General features: G+C 36.7%; 1 non-coding gene across 1 annotated transcript; it reads right to left on the reverse strand.

Moving 5' to 3' along the window:
- Nucleotides 1-20,540: 20,540 nt before the first annotated feature.
- On the reverse strand, nt 20,541-20,644 carry LOC125931103 (U6 spliceosomal RNA). The gene has a single exon (XR_007460360.1). It is a non-coding gene; the product is annotated as a U6 spliceosomal RNA (small nuclear RNA).
- Between the last annotated feature and the right edge of the window lie 336 nt (nt 20,645-20,980).

A 20,980-nucleotide genomic window follows, 5' to 3' on the forward strand; every position in this document is an offset into this window, starting at 1 on the left:
CTGTCTACAAGAGACTCATTTTAGATCTGAGGACACCTTTAGATTGAGAGTGAGGGGATGGAGAACTATTTATCATGCTACTGGAAGCCAAAAGAAAGCTGGAGTAGCCATACTTATATCAGACAAACTAGACTTTAAATTAAAGGCTGTAACAAGAGATGAAGAAGGGCATTATATAATAATTACAGGGTCTATCCATCAGCAAGAGCTAACAATTATAAATGTCTATGCGCCGAATACCGGAGCCCCCAAATATATAAAACAATTACTCACAAACATAAGCAACCTTATTGATAAGAATGTGGTCATTGCAGGGGACTTTAACACCCCACTTACAGAAATGGATAGATCATCTAGACACACGGTCAATAAAGAAACAAGGGCCCTGAATGATACATTGGATCAGATGGACTTGACAGATATATTTAGAACTCTGCATCCCAAAGCAACAGAATATATAAATAATGTTTGAATAGTTTAAATGAGTAAGAATTTTGTTAGTACTTTCTCATACACAAAAATACATAGTTCTCTAAATTCTTTGAGTTGGTTTAGTGCTGCTCAAATACTAATTGTGGGGACAAACTTGAGTTTTGTCAGCTGACTTTATATTTGACAAATGTATTTTTGTACAATGTTATAACCTTAGACCCATTCTTTTTCTGTTGTGTTTTTGAAGAAAAAGGTTTAGCTATCAAAAAAACTTGATATTCATTCTTTCAATTCAGTACATGAAAATTGACAATTCATGAAGTGGCATTCAACAGCTCTTTTATCTAAACAAATAGATAACAGTTATATTTCTTTGAATGCTTGTTTCCCGCCCCCCCCCTTTGAATGCTTGTTCTAAAGATTTTTTTTCTGTGACAGATTTCACTTAAGTTCCATATGATTTACTCTGAAACACAGGCTTACACAAAGAGGAAAAAAATTTTCCTCTATTATAATCCTGATAAAAACTACATACCACTTATGGCCAAAATTGAGAAACTTTTTAAGTAATTGTAGAATGTCATCAAAAAACATTTAATATTTTATAAAGCATATTACCCAACCATATGTATAAAATAAGCCACTCCTATTTGTCAAAAAGTTATAGAGTTACCATATGACTGAGCAATTCTAGTCCTAGTTATATGCCCAAAAGAATTGAAAGGAGGTGCTAAACAAAGACATGTATGTGTGTACATACATTCATAATAGCACTAGTAACAATAGCCAAAAAAAGTGGTAACAGACAGAATGTCCATCAATGAATTAATGGATAAACAAATGCAGTATATATGTGAAATGGAGTATTATTCAGCCTTGAAAAAGGAAATCAAATACTGATACATGCTATATAGTAGAGGAACCTTGAAAACTTTATACTAAGTCAAAGAAGCTGGATATACAAGGTTAGGGACTAAGCATTCCTTTGATATGAAATGTCTACAATAAATGAATTATTTGGGATAGAATGAATATTAATGACAGCTAGTAGCTGGTTGGGGGGAAGGGACTGGGGAGAATGTGCTTGACGCATATAGGGTTTTATTTTGGAGTGATGGAAATGCCAGGATTTTGAAACTAGATAGAAGTGTTTTTTGTATAACACTGTGAATGTACTAAATGCCATTACATTGCTCACCTTCAATGGTTAATTTTATATTATATGAACTTCACCTCAATAAATAAAAAATGTCACTCTTGTTCAAAAACATGTAACTATATTTGTATGTCAATCTATATGTAAATAGATGCATGGGGGAAAAAACACATCGAAAAGTTCATGCAAAATTTTAATAATGGTTATCACTGTTTGGGAATTTGAGTATTTTCTCTTCCTAAATTATTTCTGTAATTTTATAAAGAGGTTATATTACTTTTTCCATCTCCCTCAAAATTCATGTGTAATGATGGTGCACACCTAACATGCTAGGTAGACAAATTGTTACCATTTATTAAATGTGCATTTTATTCTATGTGAGGTTGTTACTAGTAATGTACTTGGTCTTAGACTAAGCTTATAACAAAAGAGTGATCTAGGAAGGGCACCTGGAAAGGAGAATGAACGTCGTGACTCTGTCTAGAACACTTCTATATCAAATAGAGTTGGTATACAATTTCCTTTCAATTATATAGTAAAAATTATATATAATATAGTGAATTTTAAAGTAAAATGTATTTCTAGAAAATTATGTGTACCCTTGAAAACAGTAATAGTATAACCTTAACATTCTTGAGGTTTATAGCCAAAGACCCAGTTTTACAAACACAACATCAACTATTTCCTTTGGGAAGCATGTTTTTCATAAAGGTATAGAGATTTTATAAATTCAGTAAAAAACTGGATACTTAATTCAAGGACAGGATTTTAGATCGAGATGCAGGGCTGTGGACCAGGATTATTTTGGTAGATAGATGGTCTTCCTAAGATGTCCAGTCCCCATCTACAAAATCTGTAAACATGAAAGGGTACCTAACACGGTGGCTCTCTATTCTCTGTGACAACCGGAAGATATGACCAAATGTCATGGTAACTACCCCCAGGATGATATTATAAGTAACAATTCATGAATGAGATCTATGAGAAAAAACCCATGGTGATGGACACAGGACTAGAATGCTTCCTGACTCACAGTCAGTGAGTACATTAGAATATCTGTCTAAAACTATCACTTTAATGACTTTGCAGCTGAATATGATCAAAGGGTCCAAAAGAATGGGATAGAGAAACATAGAATTTGATAATGTACATATGTCAAGCACAGACCAAGAATTTGGAGAAAGCACTGGCCTCTGATCCCTAGAGAGTTGTCCTTTATTAGATCAGAGAGGGCTCACCAGGCCTCACCAAGTCATGGATAATGTATCCTTCAAAATGGTGCACTTCTTTTTCCTGTAGTACCTTGCACCTCTATAACCTTCTATTCTGATACATGCAGGGGGTGTATATAGTAAAATGCTGAAGAATTCTGATCACTAATAAAAGTTATCTTCAATTTTAAATTCATGTTCTGAACTTGATTAATATGAATCAGTCACATAAGTTCAACTAATTCTAGATGCCTTAGAAAATTTAATTTCTCAACCTATGAGCCATACCAACCTATGAGCTGATCATCTTTGATTATCATCACACTATAGGATGCTCCTGGGCAGGCAACCAGTCTCATACAATTTATCATGTCACTTGTTTTACAAATGTAACAGCTCACTTTAAAAACATTTTAATATGCAAAATACCAAAAGTGTAGTAAACCAAATAGTGTAGTAAAGCCTTATAAACACACTTTACAGTATTACCCATTATAAACTCATGGCCTGTCTTGTTTTTTTGTTTTTTTTTTTTATATATCCCCATCCATTTCATCTCCCAACACACATATACACAATACACCTAACAGCTTGTTTTCAAACAAATCTTAGACATTCTACAGTTTCAATCAATTTTTCAGTATGCACATGCAAAAGATAAGGACATTTTAAAAACATAACCATGATATCACAAATCATACCTAAAATTATGACCATAATTCCTTAATAATGATCAAATATTCATTATGTGCTTATATTTTTCTATCATATTTTTTTTCTTTTTTAAGTTCATTTGTTTGAGTCATAATCCAACAAGATATATGCACATAGAACTTTTAAGCATCTTATCTAAAACACTTTGAGGTCTGTGTTATCCTCTAAAGGATAGCAGTGCATGTCTCCAAGAATTAATTTATTTTACTTTGAAACATACGTATAGGAAATTTGCATTGCAGGGGAAAATAAACAACATGAGTGGAAAACACTTGCAGCTCCTTGTTTTCAATGCTTTCATAAAGAAATTACTTTCATACCCAAAATGGACATGGGGTTAGCTTCATCCTTTGGCACATTACCATGGAATGTAACAACTCTTCTTCTGCTAGTTATGCTGTTTCAGTACAACGTAGAATCCCATTTCAACCTATGCTTTCTGGATTAATGCAAGGAATTATGGTTACCAAACTGTTTATTTCTGAAGCAAATGGCTTGCAAAGATTTTCTAGAATTTGACCGCTGCTTTCCACCTTCGGGACCAACATCTTGGCACAAGCTACCATCATCTGTCTCCATGATTTATGCATTTTCCTCATCTGTCTCCCTAAACCAGATGTTGCTCTTTTACAATTTCACTTCAGCTCAGAGTAATTCTATTAAAACATGATGAGCTCGTACCTATTTTCTGTACCAAAAAACTCCAATGGCTTCCCATCTTACTCCTACTGAAATCCTAAGTCTTTACCATGACTTACAAAGTCTTGACACAAAGTGGCTCCCTGTTATCTCTCGAACCTTATCTTCTGCTGCTCACCTGTACTTTATTTCCTCCAACCATAATATCCTTAGGGCTTTGGGGAGTATTTGAGAATGTGGCAGTAGTTTTTAACTTCAGCCCACAGGGCATCTTCCTTTCCACACTATGGAGCTGCCTCCTCAAGTCACTGCCGGCCACCTACCATCTGACTGATGTGCAGCAGAGCATGATTCATCCTTGTGTGGCTTTCCTGTCCTTAAGGATAGACAGCTCCAGCAAAGGAGCCACTCTGAGCAATTTATCCATATCACCTACAACTCATTCATCACCAATGTTCTTAAATTTCAAGATATATCTGAAAGCTCTCTGATGCTCTTTACTTCCTCTACCAACCAGGATTATCTCCCAACTGAATTGTTAAATTGGTGCCTTCCTGATCTCTATGGAATCCTTCTAACCTTCCTCACACTATTCTCTACCCAAATAATTCTTCTGAAGGATTAAGGTAGATCATGTCACATGTCAGACGGTAGCAGCTCACATGGTGAGTAGAGCCTAACAGAGTTGCCCAATCACTGTGTTGTACACCTGACACCTAACATTGTATGTCTTCACTTCAATTAAACTTATACTTCAATTAAAAAAAAATTTAAATTATGTCACCTTGAGGCCATTTCATCATTTTACTTCATGCTGAGAATAGAATTCAGACTATTCAACTGACCTGCAGGACCAGACCATCGCCCACCTTACGAAAGCTTTTGCATTATTGTCACCTTTACTCACTGCACTAGGGAAACTGGCCTGCCTTCCATTCTTCAACTATAAATTTCCTTTTCAGATGCTGTCTCCTGGCTGAAATGCTTTACTTCTACCTCTTGAACAGACAGGTTCCTCATTTTCCACACATCACTCTCATCATTATCTTTCACTGCATTCATCACAACATGCTGTTGTATGCGTACTATGATATGCATTTTTATTTATTTATTTTTAATTTTTCAATGTTTATTTTTGAGAGAGATAGAGAGAGAGCCAGAGCCTGAGTCAGGGAGGGGCTGAGAGGCAGACAGAGACAGAATCTGAAGCAGGCTCCAGGCTCTGAGCTGTCAGCACAGAGCCTGACACAGGACTCGAACCCACGAGCTGTGAGATCATGACCTGAGCTGAAGTCAGATGCTTAACTGACTGAGCCACCCAGGTGCCCCTATGATATGCATTTTTAATACCTCTTCTTACTCTGCCCTAAAATCCATTAAGCTCCATGAGAGTGGGGATCATACCTTTATTCACAATGTATTTCACTTAGCAAAAAACTACTCAATAAACATTTGTTAAAGGAATAAATGTATGTATCCATGAATTCATGCAAGAATGAAAACCTAAATGGATTACTTACTTAATCAACTAAATCAGGTACTTTGCATAATCCTAGCCAACAGCTTTCAGATAGAAAGAGGAGATGATAAGCATATGCCTCAGGGCATGTTTACTCTTATAATTGGAAAAAAGAACTAAACATTGAGAATAGATCTGGCTCCAAGTCAAAACAAAGAGGTGAATCAGAAACACTGTGGCCCCACTGAAAAGTGGTCTCTGAGGTTTCAGTGACAAAGACTGAAGCAATCACCTTCTGCTAATGGATTACTGAGCAGCATTAAAGCTATTTATCTCTCTGGGCTGGGAAAGCAGTTTGTAGAAACACTCTGATCCAAATGGAGCTTTGTTTCCACAGTTCAACCACATAATTAATATATACACTTAAAATCTTGTCCCCCCAGAAATAATACTGTAGTAACTCACATGTGTGGCCAAGGTGGCTATAAAAATATCTTCTATCATATTTGTTCTTCTGTAATGTGACTTTACCAGGCCCCATTAAGAGAGGGAGTCTAATTTCCTTGAATCTCAACTGGCTCTACTGACCTATTTGTAGTTAAGAGAATTGGATCGAAGCCACTTCAGTAACTTTTTATTTTTGTTTTTTTTTAATGTTTTTGCTTATTTTTGAAGAAGAGAGAGACAGAGCATGAGTGGGGGGAGGGGCAGAGAGAGAGGGAAACAGAATCCCAAGCAGGATCCAGGTTCTGAGCTGTCAGCACAGAGCCCAACACGGGGCTCAAACCCACGAACTGTGGAATCATGACCTGAGCAGAAGTTGGACGCTCAACCAACTGAGCTACTCAGACACCCCTCCATTTCAGTGGTTTCTAAAGCTAAATCCAAAGAAGCCTGTCCCCTACAAAGCCCCACATGATTTAGTTTCCTTGCAGCATCTTGGTCCCCTTGGACACTTGGAACACTGTGTCAGCTGTTCCCTGGCACGATACTCTCGTTCAGAACACATGCCACACTGTGAGAAGTCCAAGTCATGTGGAGGGCCTGTGTGTAAACATTCTGAGAGATGGTCCTAGGTGAGCCCAGACTTTGAGTCATCACCGGCCAGCAGCCAGATATGGGAGTAAAGAAACCTCCAGATGATTGTGGCCTCCAGTCACTCAGATTACCCCCAGCCACTTCAGTCTTCCCAGCAGAAGCCCTGAACATCATTCTATCTTCACAGTGTCCTATCCAAGTTCCTGACCACCAAATCCATGTGCATAATAAAACAGTTGTAGCCTTATGTCATTAAGTGGAGGGTGGCTTGTAGCCCAGGAATAGAGAGCCAGAACACCAGAGGAGCCAAAACATGTGGAATCACAACCTGCTACTATATAAAAACTGATATACTTCAAGTACCCTATTGCAGGCACCTATCTCCGTTGTGGCATCATCTATAACAGGGAACTAGAGTTGATCTTAAGGTTACATCAGCCAGAAATGATTTATTTACATACAAATAAAATGTCCCATTATGCTGCCATAGAAATAGTGTGAAATGCAGATAGCAATGAAGAAAATATGCATATGATCTAAGGTCAAGCTGAAAATAAAAAGCAAAGTATCAAATAGTATAAAAATAAATGTGTTCTTTAAAAAACTATGTATGTTTGTAGGCAGTACTAAAAAGAGCACGCAAAAGGAGAAAAACTTTTGCTGGTATTCATCATCCAGAATGTAAACAAGGTACCATATTTTCCTGAATGTTTGGTAAAGTTATTCTTCCTATAAAAGTATACATAATATACAGGTAGTCACATATAACATGGGTAGTTAGGTAATTAATTATTTCAAATTGGGTGGCACCACAGGAGAATAAATGAAGAGAGTTTCCGTCTTTTGTACTCAGAAGGATGTTACTGCTTCTGCTCTACTGACGATGAAAGAGTAATTTCTGCTTAGTTCTGCAACACACACATGGAAATTCATTCAGTGGTTGGGTTTGGGTCATAAATACAGACTCTTCCGTGAGCTAATTCAGAAAATGACCTCTAGGTCAGCCTTAGGTTATGTTTTCTCATCATTTACCTGACTAGTTAGGAAGGCAAAAGCAGTTTTTGGTTTCATTGGTGGTGGTATTTTCCTGTCCCCCAAAATGAAGGCTAAATAAATAAATAAATAAATAAGCAAGCTACCTAAGAAGCTAGAAATATAGAATTCTAAGGAAGGATCTCTAAATCCAGAGATGATTTAGAAAAACAGAAAATCTGAATTTGTGTTGAAACCTCTATAAACTTTGATATTTCTCTCATTCAGCTCTCGGAAATACTGTTATCTCATCCATGCTTACTAAAATGATTTTCCTCTCATACTCAGAAGAGAGAACAACAAAGGGAAAGCAGTAACCTGCGTGTGCCATAGATGTGCAGAAGAAACCAGTCTAGGACTAAATCATGATGAATGAGAAATAATAAAACCTCACTGCCATAGATAAAAGGTGTTCCACAAAAATACAATGAAACTGGATTGCGAGTAACGTGTTCTCCGAGTGTTCCACAAGACCATCAAACATTTCTAATAAATTTTAATGTGATAAAGGAGCGATGTCTTGCAATAGGAGTAGTACGTGCTGAACATCACATAATCACAAATGAGCCAATGGTTCTTGAAATTCGCTTTGATATACAAGCGTTTTGGGTTAGAAGCATGTTTCCAGAACGAATTCTGCTTGCAAATCAAGGTGTTACTGTGTATTCCAAGTATTGATTTTAAGAATGTGTCATTTAGAAATCTCTTTAAGATTATATCTGCACTTACCAGCACTTATCATGGAAATAGGAAAAGTGGGCTTTTGGACAGCAAAGAGACTCAGAGTCTAACAAATTTACATAGAAGTCTTGATCATTCTACTTACTTCCTTTACCAGATGGTCATAACACACTAACACAAAAGCCTTCAGGGAATCTTTCATTTTAAACTCTTCCTGTGATTCAATGCATTTCCTGTAATAGTCAGTACATCCTCTATTGAAGCAAGTCTATATACTCTGCAGAAAAATCTGTGAATCTGGTGATTTAATGGGCTTGTCATTTCCAGAAGCATTTACAAAGCCAAAGACATTGCTTTGTTATCTTCTTGGGGGTAACTGCTTTTTATTTTTCAGCACTGCCTGCAAGGCCTGCCTTGTATCTGTTACTTTCCACTTGTCTAATTATATCTGTTACTTCAGACATGTTTAATTGCAGAGTCTATATTGGACTAAATTTAAATATCAGAGTTGATGAGGCTGAGCTTATCACAGTCCCTTTCTTATAGATGAGAAGCTGCTGGTGCCCGGAGAGACTTGCAAGTAAATACCACCAGTCTGATTCCACCTCAGACTTCCCGGAATAACATTTCTGAGGGAGACTACTCTGCTAGTAGTTTGAATACCATCATCCGGCAAGACTTAGAAGTCATCTCTTAAGACAAAAATGGAATAAGCTGTTCTGTATAGTAGGTCCAGGCTATTTCTTCTCCTGAACCGTGCCCTGCAGGTCTGACCTAAAGACATCAGATGGAAACATGCCAGTCTTGAGAGAGGGGAGCAGGTTCATACATGAGCATCATACAGTGTGTGACAAAGTAGCCCCGACAAAATGCACTTGACTTATAGCCTCCCAGCACAGCCCCTTCCCGTAGTGCCCTAAAAGACGTGATGAGCTAAAGGCAGCACTTAGAACTGAATTATTAGCTAATAAATTCTATTTAATATTTTGTAGTCTAATATGCCATATTCAACCTTATCATAATTAGAGCTTTTATTTCCATGACCATCTTCACTCTTAACATTCAAAAATAAATCCTCTCATTTGATTACAGCCCCAAAGGCTTGAAGGTCATCAAAAAAGCTAGGCTCAAAGGGAAAAAATAATAATTTAGAAATGTAGAGGGAAGGTACCATTATAAACAAAATACTGTTATTTTTTGTCAATAATTTTGCTAATCAAGTAACATATCTCTAGGATAATATCAGATCTTCTCCTTTTCTTCTACATTTCATATATAGAGTTCATAAAATTAGCAGTGTCTCATCAAAATACTTAATGTGCAGATATGAACAGTGAAATCCCACATATGTATGGGCAGTGTTAGTGGCTGTGCTTAAACTTGATTAAACACACATATATTTAACTACTTCAGTACTCATGCTTTTGTTTCAATTCTAGAATGTCTATATGAAATTCAGAGACTTGAATGGATAAAAAAATGAAAAGACAAGACTTTATTTCCCCTTTTCCATGAGAAATGCTGTTTTCTTATTATTTTATCTTTAGTCAAGAAATAAAAATTATCTCTATATAATTCCCAATAACCCCAAAATTCATTAAGTATAAAAACAAAATATAAAGGATTTGTAATGTAAAGGATTTGTTGTATTTAAGGCTCGTATCTCTAAGCTATTTTTTTTTTCTTTGGGTGCCCAAAAGACATTCAGTGAACCATGTTTACTACTCCTACATTCCCAGGAAATCAGAGACAGAGTTTCTTACATGGAGCTTGAGAATGTCCCTGGAGGACTCAGACCCTGATCTACCTACATAGGTCAAAGAAACAGAAACATTTACCAGATTCACAGGGAAGTTGACAGCCTCTGACCTTTGGTCAGCTTTTGACAGTTTATAAAGCTCCTTTATATAAATGATTCTTTAAGTTTATCTATTTTGAGAGAGAGAGAGGGAGGCCATGCAAGCAAGGAAGGGGGAGAGAGAGAGAGAGAGAGAGAGAGAGAGAGAGAGAGAGAGAGAATCTCAAGCAGGCTCCACACTGTCAGCACAGAGTCAGACTCAGGGCTAGATCTCATGAACCATGAGATCATGACCTGAGCCAAAAAGCAGGATGTTTAACCAACTGAGCCACCCAGGCACTCCTATATAAATTATTCTATTTTCCCCTTACATTGTTTGAGTGATAGGGTTCCCAGGGCTCTTTATTTTCCATGTTTTCCACATGGACAAACAGAAGCTCAGGAGAGTTTCTCTCTCCTACTCATGTGGTTCATAGCTGCTAGAGCTGGTGAAACAGATTTGATAAGTAACTTCCCACTGCATCTGAAATAGCAGTTACCTTGTTGATGTCTGCCTCCTACCCTGAACAGAGATCCCTAAAAATACTTTCTAATTCTGCACATGCCGTGATAATTCTCATCTTGCTCTAACAACTGGCACCAAAATCAAAAAGAGTAACAATGTACTTAAAAGGGATTAAAATTATTGCCTGGCAAGAAATCTAACATTATAACACAAATTTCAGCAAAGTAAAAAAACAAACAAACAAACAAAATAAAACAAACAAAAAAAAAAACACTTAAAGTTTAGACTTCGAGTTAATAGATTTCCATGGAAAGAAAAAAATCCATAAGAAATTATGATAAAATGCTGACTTTTGTATACATTTGCAAAAATCAATAAAAATATTTAATTTTAAAGAGTAGGGGATAGTTTGATGATATCAGCTTCATTACTTCTACAGATTTAAATGTCCAAGACTTTTATGAAGAAATGACATTTCATCATGACAAACTTTCTCTATGTTCCAGCAATCTGATGCCATGATGTAGAGACACTGGGTGTATACCGAGAGTCACAAACAAATAATGCCTTTGAAGGGAAATCTCAGTCCAAGAAAAAATGATATTTCTTACTTAAATATAGGCTTTCCACATGAGATCTGTTAGTCCTGTTTTAATCTACACTATTCTGTTTAAAATGTCCAATTTTCTCTTTTTTTTATGATTATCATTGTTTCTATGGTGTCATTAGCCATGGTAATAGCAATTATGGACAACACTTAACAACTTAGCAATTACAGTTTTAACCATGTAGGTTTCATGCCTAATGGCTCTAAACATAACAAGGGAGGCATACAATCTAAAATATGAAAATGAATGGAAACAATAACATAATAGTATGAAGATATTTGACTGTTCATACATATGGACATACAAAAAAATACCTGAAATATCAGAAATTGTTGGAAAAAGTTAATTTGGAATTTTTTAGTCACTTAATTCAAATGCCCTGATACAGATTACTATGGCGTGCTCCTGATTTACATATTGATTAGTTGTTTACAATTAGTTTATCAATAAGTTTATAAACCTGAGTACTTTCCTCATTTTCACTTCATTTCCTTAATTTTATTGATGTCATAATAGCAAAACCTCACAAAAAAAATTAAAAGAAGGTATGGCTTTTATTCTCCAGCAATTCAAATGAACAGTAGAAGATAAATCCCGGGAAGCTGAGATTTATTCTGGATCGGCAGAAGGGTCCAAGTTACACTGAAAACATCTGTTAGTTTGGCACCTCTTCCTCAATCTATTTTTGGTAGTCAGAGAGGAAAATCAGTTACCATATTGTTGGTCTGCTCTGACTTACCTGTGTAGCTGCTACCTGCCAAGGCCCTAAACTTTGTATTTGTCTCTCTCTCTGATTCTAACCAGAGCTAACGAAGAGCTAACCGGTAGGGAAATTGTTCTTTCATTTTATAAACTACAATTTAACAAATTTCCCTGTCTTTGACTCTGATTCAGCATGTTTCAAGCATGTAGTATGAAAATCAACCTTTGGAGGTATTGGATCACAGAATCAATAACTGAGTTAGGTTCAAACATTCTATCAGTGGCTGGGGCTTGAGAAAGCATCCACAGGGAGTTTCTGTGATAACAGCAGGAGTAAAAGAGCTCCTTGAAGATGCATAGAGAGTTAGGTTTATCTCCTGCCCCAGATGGTTTCCACGCCCGAGGCAGAGATAACAATTTGATATTTAGACCCAGTGTTTTCCTCATACCCCCATCTCTTAGTGGTGCCATGATAGGCCAGGAGGATATTAAACGAGAGCATTAATTATTTACAGTTGGGTCTCAGACAGTCTAGGTTATATTCATGTCACTGCTTCACATGAGCTCTGTAACTGTTATTAAGGAAGTTTGCTGAGCTCTACTTAAGAAGGATGACACATCCGGAAGATGCTGAAGACACGGTTAAATGGCTTAGATGAATCTCAAGTTCACTTCAGATATCAATTGCCAAGTGAACAACAAATCCTGAATAGTTCTGCACACCCTATTTAACACAATCAAGTGCTGTATGGAGAATGAACCTTCTCTTGTCACAGTGACTGCTCATTTCCTCAACTGAAAGCAATAGGAATTTATAACTCTTAAATGTTGTGTCATATGCTTATTCAATAGCTAATAATTAGTATTTTTATTAGGTCTCTGCAGATTATGACTAGCAAAAACCCACTCAATGGGATTGTACTAAAAGAAAAAGTAATTTTAGAACACAAAAATTCCTTAGAGAGCTGAAAGACGTAGATCCAGTCAGACCTCGGAAATAAACTACAGCCAGGGCCACAAATACAAACACAACACCTCCCCATCTCTCATGTCCACCAGACTGCATCATCATTCTAGCTCACAGAATACCACTTTACTTTATGACAAGTTCACATGGTAGGACACGGCTGACCGTATCTCTGAGGTTTACAGATCCTCTGTTGAGAAGAACAGCTATATTCAATCCTGATGTTTTTTAATATTTATTTATGCTCGAAAGAGAGAGACAGAGCATGAGTGGGGGAGGGGCAGAGACAGAGGGAAACAGAATCCTAAGCAGGCTCCAGGATCTGAGCTCTCAGCACAGAGCCGGATGCAGGGCTCCAACCCATGAACCATGAAATCATGAGCTGAGCTGAAGTCGGACGCTTAACTGATTGAGTCACTCACATGCCCCTAGATTCTGGTTTTTATGTCCCTGCAAAGAAATTCTGATTTGGTTTAGTTGTCTAACCCTAAGGCAATTTGGTTTAGTGCCAATTTAGTTTAGTTGTCTAACCCTAAGGCAAGAGTGGTCAAGTTATGTAAATATAACAATTTAGAAGTGTGGCTCCTAGTACTGTAGAAGAGTAATTGTGCAGACAAAAGAAGAAGACCACCACCAACACCAGTTACATGACACTGTTCTGGCTGTGCTTTCACAAGAGAATCTAGGGATGGCGATTCCTACTCCAACAACATAATTATCAACTAAGTCACATAGTACAGAGCATCAGACATTCGAGAAGTAGTGGAAGCTCTGTGTTATGTGACCCTTAAAATCTTTAGGAAAGGTTTTGACTCTACCTTATTCCTCAAATCACACAATTAAAAAAAAAAAAACAGAGTATGCAGATCAGAAGGGGACTGTTTGGCTGTTTATTCAAGCATTGATCCTTCCTAGGTGCTACCAAAGGGAGTGGGGGGGACCCCAATTATTGTCACAAAGAATAAAAGAAGAAACAGATTGTAAATGGTGTCAGGGTGTGGAGTGGTCAGGAAAAGCTTTTTAAGGAAATGACATTCTAGCTAAGATCTCACAATAAGAAAGAATTAACTGGATGCAAGGTGGAACCTAGAGATGCAAGCAGAGGTTATGTTAAATGTAAAATTCAACCAACAGTAGAAGCTATTAACACCAAGTCCAAGTTAAAACAATCAACCACAGAGCATATTGAAACACATAACTGATGGAGGAAGTATGATATATTACTCTGTACCAAATGGTTGTTAATTTTTAATTACATTAAATTACCACAAATATTTAATTAGACACAGGTGGTAATGTAGCATCCCCGTTTGGCTCCCATTTTCAAAATATTATGTGTACACTTTTTTGTCTGCAGTCTATATGTATGTGTACATATTCATAGAATGCTAGTGGAGTATAGATTTAACAGCCTGAGAGAAAGCTTTCCAAGAATAAAAACATTCAGATATTGATAAACAACTGCCTGATTCACAGTTTCCAGTTCTGTGTGCAGACCAGCTGTGCTGTTATAACTTCTGGCGTGTGTATAAATCTTAGCTTTATTCCATCCCCAGAGATTCTCTACTTGTCCAGACAAGTTCAAAACTACATGTTTTGAATTCTGGGAGGATGTCAGTGGTGGCAGAGTTTTTGAATCTCCCTGTAACCCCCATAAATAAGAGAAAAACCAACTAGAAGAGGAAAAAACCAAAGCTCATAGCAGGTATCAATAAGGAAAAGAGGTGAAAATGTATCTGTAACCCCCTCGCCCCAAATATTAGCAGGTGTGGATAAACCAAGGCACCTAAAAGATGTGTGTGGTATCAGCAGCTATGCAGAATGAGGCAAAAGGGAGTGAGGTGGGAACAAGAAGACCTCCAACAGCCAGGAGACACTCCAAGCAAAGGATGAGTTGGTGTGAGGACCTTAGCTCAAACTCCTATTCCAGAGTAACTGCAAGGGGCCCACTGAAATGATGAAAGGGGCTGGAGCCATCAGGATGCTGCGAGCTTTCACTACTGACAGCCTGAAAACCGCTCTAGACGCAATCCCCACATGAAAGAGTGTGAGCTTGAAACAGAATTCAAATGGAGCAAGACCTCAAAAGTTCATGCGAAGAAAGAAGAGGATCTAAAAGAACAAGGGGAGGGAAATAGAGTCTGGAGATGTCAGAAACTAAGAGCCTGTATATCTGAACATTATATAGTAAGAACATATCAAGGACCACATCTTTCCTGCTCAACCTTGTGGCTCTAATACCTAGCCTAATTCCTACCAGATAGGGAAATCGGTTAAAGAAACAACAGAAAAAAAAAAAAAAAAAAAAAAAAAAAAAAAAAAGAAAAGAAAAAAAAATAAAAAGACTAAAATGGTTTATAAGAATGGCAATTATAATTATGATACCCTTTTATAATCTTTATTGTACATGGACTCAACTTCTGCCCATAAAGAAAACGATGTATCTCAGTATCTGAGTAACATTTTAAAACTCCAATCTTTCATAAGATAGAAAGTATAATCCTGGATTTAAGAGTATAGCACAGAAAAAGCATTTGAGCTTTAGTATTTCCTTTGTATTCAGAATTCAACCCGTGTTTGTGGGAAGTTTTAACTAAATAATCAGTTGAACATAATGAAAATTTCAGTCTAGAACTGACACAAGGACACGGTCAACAAAACACATGCATCAAAGGTCCCAAGCCTTTGCTAGAGACATATACAATATTCCAAACTAAGTACACCAAAAAATATTTCATACCAAATTCTTACTGTAAAGGATTCATTTAATTCATTCAAAAAGTAGGCTGACATGGGGAGGTCCCATACTTTCCAGGCCCTCGGTCAGCTTTCAACAATCCCTTGTATGTGGGTTGAATCTAACAAGCCTAGAATTTCAGACACCCTTCTGATGTATAATTATTTTATCCTGTTGTTATTACTTAAAGAGGCTGAACTGGGAACAGAGGATTTAATTTCTCCAGGTTTTTTTTTTTCTTGAGCTATAGTTTTATTGGACGAAAGGCAGCAGTGATTGTACTAAATAGCTTTTTTAAAAAGCTCTTTTCTGAGTACCCTTCTCATAGCAACCATGTTATTACTTTCATACAATTTTAGTGCAATGCTTGGATTGTAATAGCCTTTGGACACCTGTGCACTGTAAAGTATAGTACATTATTTGTGACACCCCTCAAATGCCAATTTGCTAGACAGCAGATTGTTCCCTGGGCTTAATAAATCTTTACAAGTCCATCTCAAGTGGCTGGGCTATACTCTTCTCCCCTTCCCCATTTTGTGTAGTACATTATATGAAGTGGTTATTATGGTTTATATTAATCTGAAGTTATTAATATTTTATGACACTTGAAATATCATACAGTGTAGACTCATGTATTTGCTTGTCATAATAACTATACTATCAATTTGTTATCATTTTATTTTTTTTAATTTTTTTTAACGTTTATTTTTGAGACAGAGAGAGACAGAGCATGAATGGGGGAGGGTCAGAGAGAGAGAGAGGGAGACACAGAATCTGAAACAGGCTCCAGGCTCTGAGCTGTCAGCACAGAGCCCGACGTGGGGCTTGAACTCACGAACCGCGAGATCATGACCTGAGCCGAAGTCGGACGCTTAACCGACTGAGCCACCCAGGCGCCCCTTGTTATCATTTTATATTTGGGTAACATTTTACCAATTTCACATACACAGATGTGTTTTTGTATTTGTTTAATGCCCTTTAAATCTCTGTGGAGTAGAGAGAGCAAATTACATACACATTTCTTAAAAGAAAGAATAATGGCTAAAAATGTTGATAATGTACTCATACTGTAAATGGTAGAATGTGAATTTGAACCCACATCTGCTTCTACTTCCTCAAGAAAAAGGACATAAGCCATATTGATTGTAAGATGACTCCTTTAGTGTGGATATTTTAGTTTAGTTGGGGTATAATTTGCCTGTGTGGAAGGCTTAAGAAGAAAGACAAGTTATGGGTTATTGCAATAATCCAGGAGAGAAAAAATGATGATTTGAATGAGGATGATAGTGACAGAGGAGTTTTTATAAGCATTTGCAACTATGAGTGAATAGCATTTGCAGATATGAAGAATAAAGACAATGGAGGATATCATCATCAAGTTGGGTCTATTCAACCTGAAGAATGTAGTTGCCATTTGTTTAGATGGAGGGGGCTATGAAATGAATAGGTTTTGGCTGTCACAATTCAAGAGCTTCGGTTTGAGCTTGTTAAGCTGGAGATGTCTATTAGACATCCAATGGAGTATATACACTGAACAACTGGATGGATGAGTGTCAAATTTGGATGAGGTGTCTGGTCTGGAGGTATGCTTTGAAATTCATGAATGCATACTTATTGTTTAAAGCCATGAGACCATATGCAGGTCATGAAGATAACATGGTTTCCTAAAATCTAGATGAAGAAAATGTTTTGAGAAGGTAGGAGTGATCATCAGTGGTAAAGGCTGCTGACAAACTGAGTAAACTGAAGCCCTAGTATTGAACACCATCTTTCCCAACAGAAGTCCTACATGCATTTGACAAGAGCGATTTCGCTAAAGTGGCGCACACCAAAGACTGCAATGATTTCCAGAGAAAATGAGAAGAAAAGTGAAATGACTGATGGCAGAAATTTAAGAGGTGTTTTGCTGAAAGAAAAATAGAATAAAACCTGGAAGAGAATAAGGGGTCAAGGTAGACCTTTTTCCTCCCTCTTTTTAAACCAAGAAATAACAGCACAGTAGTGTACTGGTAGATAATCCAGTGGAGCAGGAAATGTTGATACTGCAAGAGAAGAGACTCTTGTTAAAGACAGTCTAACAGGCTAAAGGAGAGAGGAGCCACTATAAAATAAAGGGGTTCGTATTGGATACCAACTGGATGAACTGTTTATTCGTGGTGATAGGAGAAGAGACAAAGAATCTAGATACAGATGTAGACAGGTTGACAAATGTAGTTCAAAAAACAAATGGAAATTCTTTTCTAATTGTTTCTATTTTTCCACAATAGAATAGAAAGCAGGAATGTTATCTAAGGGTAAGGATGCCAGAACTGTACTACCTCAATTACAATAGCTTCATAGCTTATTTTTCCAATGTTTGTACCTTTTTCATAAATTTCTTGTTCTATTTTCTAAGTGTAGTTCTTGGCCTTTTGCATTCATTATTCTTTCAGATGAACTGCAGCATCAACGTTTTGGGTTCTAGCAACAACAAAAATGTAGAGTGTTGATTGAAATTCAGTGTATGGGTTTGGAAATAATTGCCATCTGAACAGTATCACATCTTTGGCAGAAACTGGTAGGCCTGGCCGCTTATTCCAGTCTTCTTTTACATCCTCCAGTAAATCCTGTTGTTAGTCTTGTTCCTTTGTGTCAGGTTCAATCCTGGGTATTTTATGTTTCTGCTTTTTTTTTTTTTAATGCAAATGACCATCCTCTTATCACATATCATTTAAGACTTAAGTGTTTATTACTTATGTAACAGAAAGCTAATTCAATTTCTACCAACTAGTAATTTTTTGTGACTTTGAGTAAGCCATTTAATCCCACAAATATCTGTCTCTGCAGCTGGAAAAGGAATGAACTAAATGGTCTCTATAATTTTATATATATATATATATATATATATATATATATATAGATACACATATATATACACACACATATACACACATACATACATACACATACACACACACACACACAGAAAGATACTAATATTATTCCTTTTTTTTTTTTTTATTAGCCAACTGATTCTCAGAGAATGTAATTTACCCATCTTTCTACGGATAATGAGAAGAAGTCACCCAGTTTGGGGTAAATTGCCAATGCAGTTTCTAGCAGATAAATATTGGTTATCTAAGAGCTAAGAAACAAACCACTCCGTAACTTACTGGTTTAAAGCAAGAACGATTTATCTTTTTACAAATGTTTGGACAGGTAATTTAGGCAAAACTCAACTGGAGAAGGTTGTCTTTCCTTCATGCAATGTTGATTTGATTTATTCATGCAGATGCAATCAGTTGGCAAGTCAGCTGGAGGCTGGCTGACCCCATAGGGCCACATGCTGGCAATTGGCTGGTGGTAATGAACAGAGTGCCTTGGTTTTCCTCTACCTGGCTTATAAAGCAGACTGTCTTGGGCAACCTGGGATTCAAGAGAGAAACCACCATGTGCAAGCACACGTTCATATTTGTATTCCTAATTGTTGACCAACCACTGGCCAAATCAAGTCACATGAGCAAGCCCATAGTGACCACAGAAGAAGACTATATAGGGACATAAGTAACAGGAGGCATGATTCACTTTGAATGATTAATGTGATAACCTTCCGCAGTCCTGAATATGATTCAGCTCAGTATCATTTTCTACAACCAGTATACAGTTTCAGATGGTCAGTTTAGGAAGCATGTCTAAAGTAAGTCCCAGGAGGTTATTTGTTTGATTTAAAATGCCCAAAGCTCTCACATTCCCAAGTTTTCCCATCAATCTGCAACAGATGTCTGACATTTCAGCACTAGATAGTGAATCATTTGTGTTAGGAACGTGTTCCTCATAAGATAACATGGATCTCTATGAAATAGACTCCACATAAATTTATCAGAAAATTTACAATGGGACCAGTAGCCCTTAACAGCTGCATTTAAAATAAATAAGGATTTTTGCTCTTTAGAGAACAAATGGGAGAAAGCCAACTTCTGGATGAGACTATTGCCCTGAGAAGGTAGATCTGGATTTAACATCACTTTAGAAGTCCCTGGAAGGTCAACAGGGTACAAGGAAGGGAGCAAACTTTGAAGACTTATTTTATGTTGCAATGAATCCAAGAGCTGAAGAATGAATGTAGAGAACTCTTCAGCAACCTGACCTTTAACTCACTCAGTTCCTATAAACCTGTCTCCTACACATTTGCCATCATACATGCCTTAATAAATTTTCTGTCACCAACTATATTCTTTTTTGCCACACTTGGGCTTTCAAATCATAGCAATTTTTAATAATGAAAATTATGTTTTAAAGAATAGAAATTTCCAACAGTGGTATTCAGACTTTGGAAACCCACAGAGTAGTTCTACTTTACTCATTTCTAGAAAAAGAAAAAAAAAATTCTACCCATCCTCATCTTGCCCACTTGAAGTATAAAGATGAAGTTTTTATTATCCTAAAATTGCCTCCAGCTTCTGGACAAAAAAAGTGATACTATAAGACCATATTACTCTACCTTTCTATCTGCAATTTCATATAAAATCATGATGCAACAAAAGGAACCAAACAACAAATTCATAAATTAGGGTCAGGCGAACCTTCTAACATTGAGGTTTGCCATTTATTTCAACTAAGATGCCACCACCAATTTAAGCCCGTGTTGTCTCTATATAAATGTTTTAGTCTCTATGATTATATTTTATTTATTTGTCACATTAGTACATATATGGTCAATACCTCCAGAACCACTCTATTATTAATATATTACATCTTATAATTATCCATCAATAAAAATCAATTCGAAAACGAAACAGAATATTATTAATTTAATTATTTCTATTCTCCTTGATAGGAAATAGTAACTAGCCTTTCACTATATTATATAGAGAAGAGAGAGAAACATTTGAAACGCTTCCTAAACTTATAGGTCATCCTTGCACAGGGGTTATGCTAATCTCTGTATCGTTCCAATTTTAGTATACGTACTGCCAAAGTGAGCACAAGACAGCATCATTTGGAAAACAGTTTAATTTCTGATATCAACTGATTTATTTCTTCTTCCCTCCATCTTCCTTCTTTTCTTCACTATTTTTTTTTAGAATTAGAAACTTTTAGGTATGAATGTATTTTTACCCTTCACTCTTTAAAAAAAGAAAAAATCCCACTGTGTCAACTGTGTTGGGTACAGGAAGGCAGTGGGAAATTAATCCTTTAATAATACAACAGACAGAAAAGCAGTCACTTTGGCGCCCAAAAGCAATTAGTGGGAGTAGCCAGAACTAGGAGAGCAGATTTCTTGGTCTCCATGATAAGGCAGTATAGGAAGGCCAATGTCAA

The sequence above is a fragment of the Panthera uncia genome, chromosome A2 (assembly GCF_023721935.1).
Source record: "Panthera uncia isolate 11264 chromosome A2, Puncia_PCG_1.0, whole genome shotgun sequence".
Classification (NCBI taxonomy): domain Eukaryota; kingdom Metazoa; phylum Chordata; class Mammalia; order Carnivora; family Felidae; genus Panthera; species Panthera uncia.